The sequence below is a fragment of the Lathyrus oleraceus genome, chromosome 2 (assembly GCF_024323335.1).
Source record: "Lathyrus oleraceus cultivar Zhongwan6 chromosome 2, CAAS_Psat_ZW6_1.0, whole genome shotgun sequence".
Taxonomy (NCBI): domain Eukaryota; kingdom Viridiplantae; phylum Streptophyta; class Magnoliopsida; order Fabales; family Fabaceae; genus Lathyrus; species Lathyrus oleraceus.
This window is the reverse complement of record NC_066580.1, coordinates 91,928,392-91,932,617: the sequence shown is the minus strand read 5'-3', so window position 1 is coordinate 91,932,617 and position 4,226 is coordinate 91,928,392.

Genomic DNA, 4,226 nt, shown 5'->3' with positions numbered 1-4,226 from the left:
CGTCAGCTTGGGTTCCCCTTAAAGGATAAACCTAACAACATTCTATTGGAAGGTGTGTTCTTTCAAGAGGGTAAAGATCCCCAGAACTTGAAGGGCAGAATGGTCCGCGCCTGGCGCAAAGTTCATAGGAAGGGAAGGAAGGAGCTTGGTCCGAAGAATTGTATTGCTTTGGAACCGTACACCTCTTGGGTGGGGAAGAGAGCTTCTGAATACCGCATGACATATGATTATCCGAGACCTACCCCTATGGTTATGGTTGGGCCTTCAACCCTCCCTAATCAAGGAGTAGAGGGGTTGAGAGATGAAGATCGTTCGCGTGCTTGGGTTCGTGAGCAAGAGGAACTTCTTCAGCAACTCAGAGATAAGGATGCTGTGATAGAATTTCTAAAGCATCAGGTTATTGATGAGCCTGATGATATGGTTACTTCTCTTCTTCCTCAGTCGTCCAGGTTTTGGAAGAGGAAGTATGATCGACTCGCCAAGGAGAAGGCTGATATGGAAGCAGCTTATGAGAGAGAGGTGAAGAGGCTTCGTGCATCTTATCATCCGATTTCGAGAGCTTTGGACGATTGCTTCTAGGGCTCCATAAGATGTTATTTCTCCTTTTCTCTTGTATTGTATTTGGTTACCAAAACTGTACTACTTCTTTGGTGTAAATTTTTTTCCAAATATTATTTCTATGAGTATTCCATATATGTCTTAAAAGATTAATATTTTCAAATATTTGCAAATAGATCTCTACAAAGTTCCTCTGATAAAAAAACAAATCATATACACAAACATTGCATGCATCATATGCATAAGCAGGTTTTGTTCAGCTCAATCAGTGGTCTAACTCTTTGCTCTTCATTTATTTTGAAGACAAGTTGACGCACCGGTATAACACCATAGCTAATCTTCCAAGACTGATGGAGCATCTAGAGCAAGAGAACCGGGAACTGAAGGATGAGATAGCTAGGTTGACTGCCATGATGGAGTCAGTGCTGGCTGCCCAGAGCCAATCATCGCCAACTCCTGCAACTCCTCCCGCGAGGACTGTTATATCAGAGGTAGCTTCTTTTATTGTGCCTGCCGCAACAGCCCACTTCGCGCCAACTATGCCAGCCGGGTTCCCGTGGGGGATGCCCGCCAATTTTGTACCTGAGGGTTTTGCTCCAACTCTCGTTTCTCTGCCGGCATCTAGCCCGGTCCTTTCTGTGCCACCTCCTATTGTGCACACTTTACCAATAGTAGAAGATACCATCTATCATTCTGAGCCGTCTGAGGGCCCAAATGTTTACGAGAAGATGGATGAAATGAAAGACCAATTCCTTGAGCTGCGCAAGGAACTGAAGACTCTGAGGGGTAAAGACCTCTTTGGTAAGACTGCTGCTGAGTTATGCCTTGTGCCCAACGTCAAAATCCCTATTAAATTCAAAGTGCCAGACTTTGAGAAGTATAAGGGAAACACATGCCCTCTCAGCCATCTTGTGATGTATGCTCACAAGATGTCAACGCAAACTGATAACGATCAACTCCTTATCCACTACTTCCAGGACAACCTGTCCGGTGCTGCACTCAGATGGTACATGGGTCTGGATAGTGCGAACATCCACTTTTTCAATGATCTTGGAGAAGCTTTCGTCAAGCAATACAAATACAATATGGATATGGCTCCCGATAGGGACCAGTTGAGGGCAATGTCCCAAAAAGAGAAAGAGACCTTCAAAGAGTACGCCCAGAGATGGCATGAGTTGGCCGCTCAGATTGTGCCACCCCTTGAAGAGAAAGAAATGATAAAGATCTTTTTGAAGACTTTGAGTTCTTTCTATTATGAGAGGATGATTGCTAGTGCTCCCTCGGACTTCATCGAAATGGTGAATATGGGAATGAGGCTAGAGGAAGGAGTCCGTGAAGGACGTCTGTCCAAGGATGAAGGCTCTTCAGCAAAGAGATATGGGAGCTTTGCAAAGAAGAAGGAGGGAGAGGCACATGTTGTGTCTTCCCATGTTAAGAGAAGACCCTCTGTGAAGAAGAAGAATATTCGCCCTGCCGTTAACCAGCACCAGGTGGCTCATATAGCACCTGCCTTCTGAGAAGTTCAACATCAACAACAACAACAACAATATCAACAACAACATCATCCACAACAGCAGGCCTACCAGCCTCGAAACAACAATAACACCAGCACCATCTACGCTAGGAAGAGGGTAACTTTTGACCCAATTCCAATGACATATGCTGAACTCTATCCTTTGCTGATTGATAGAAAATTAATCACTCCACGTGACCCACCTGCTGTACCTACCAACCCTTAGTGGTGGTACAAGCCAGAATTACATTGTGTATATCATTCCGGTGCCCCCAGACATGATGTGGAGAATTGCTATCCCCTGAAGACCAAGGTGCAATACCTTGTGAGAAGTGGGACTTTATTTTTCGAGGACGTAGGTCCTAATATGAAGAAGAACCCATTGCCCGAGCATGGGAAAGTTGTTGTGAACATGGTCCAGGGATGCCTTGGCAAGTATAAAGTCCTGTATGTTAATGATATTAGGCAATCATTGGTCGAGATGCACAAGTTGTTATGTGGATATAGCCATTATGAGCATGACCATGACAGGTGCCAGGTGTGCACTATCAATGAAAGAGGATGCCGACAAGTAAGAAAGGACATCCAAGAGATGCTGGATCAGGGTATGATCGAAATACTTCAGAATCGCAATGAGGATGAAGTTGATGTTATTTCCCCTGTTTTTAGAATACCAAAGCCTGTTGTCATCAAATATGATGGCAGCAAGAAGAAGGTTTCACCATCTCTTGTAATCAAGCCAGCGGGCCCTGTTCCGTACTCATCTGACAAAGCTGTTCCCTACAGATATAACATAGTTATGGTAGAAGATGGGAAGGAGGTGTCGTTGCCCTCCACCTCTATTGTGAGTATCTCAGATGTTAGTGGTGTGACCCGTAGTGGTCGTTTTTTCTCGGCGCAGCCGAAACCCCACGAAGATGTTGTGAGAAGAACTGCTGTTGTTAATCCTGCCGGTCCCGTGGGGACTTATTCTTCTTCTAATCCGACACTTGTTGTGAAGGGCGTTGACCCTGTTGTTGATAAACCTGTTAAAACTTTTATCCTGGTTGGCCAGCATGGCATTTTGAAAGAGGACTATGATGAGATGCTGAGGCTCATCAAAAGGAGTGAGTACAACGTTGTTGATCAACTGCTACAAACTCCATCAAAGATATCTGTCCTATCTTTGTTGATGAATTCTGAGCGACACCGTGAAGCTTTGCAGAGGGTGTTGGACGTGGCATACGTGGATCATGATGTAACTATTTAATAGTTTAATAGCATTGTTGCAAACATAACTGCTTGTAATAGTTTAAGCTTCTGTGATGCTGATCTTCCTGAGGAGGGAAAAGACCACAATTTGGTTCTACACATTTCTATGAACTGCAAGGATGATGTAACACCCCGATAAAATGAGATAATTATTTAAATTGAGTTAATAATATATTTATTAATTTACTTAAATAATTGGAATTATTATTATTGGATTATTTTTATTATTATTATTGGAATAAAAGTAGAAATCAGTAAAAAGGTTCCATTTGGTAAAAAGAGTATTTTCACGTGAAAAGGGAAAAGAGACAGAAAAGTGGAAGAGGGAAAAGGGCAAAGAGCCAGAGAACGAAGGTTGAAGGAAGGAAGAGCTTGAAGCTCAGAGATTTGCCGGATTAACTCAGGTAAGGGGGGTTTATCATCGTTTAATGGGTATTATGGGATAATATGTCATGGGTAGTGATAAACCATTGATTGATCTCTGAATTGGATGATTATGATGAAAGTGTGAAATATTGGATGAACGAAATTGGGTTATGATTGAGAGGAATTCGTAGGAATTAGATGTAAAAATGTTAGATTTTTGTGAAATCGAATAGGGTATGATTCGTGTTAGATGATATGAACAATTATTGTGAAAAATTGGACTGTGGAAGGTTGAATTGGATAGATCTCGTAGCAGAGAAAGCCATTGCAGATCTGGAAATTCTGGTTTCTGGTCATACGCGTATGGCACTAGGCAATACGCGTATGAGATGGCCTGGTACGCGTATGGCACTAGGCAATACGCGTATGGATGAGGAAGATGAGGTTTTGAACGTGGTTTGGTCTCTGTTGGTACGCGTAGGAGGAAGTGGTACGCGTAGCATACGCGTATGAGATGGTGTTACGCGTATGAGCTTGG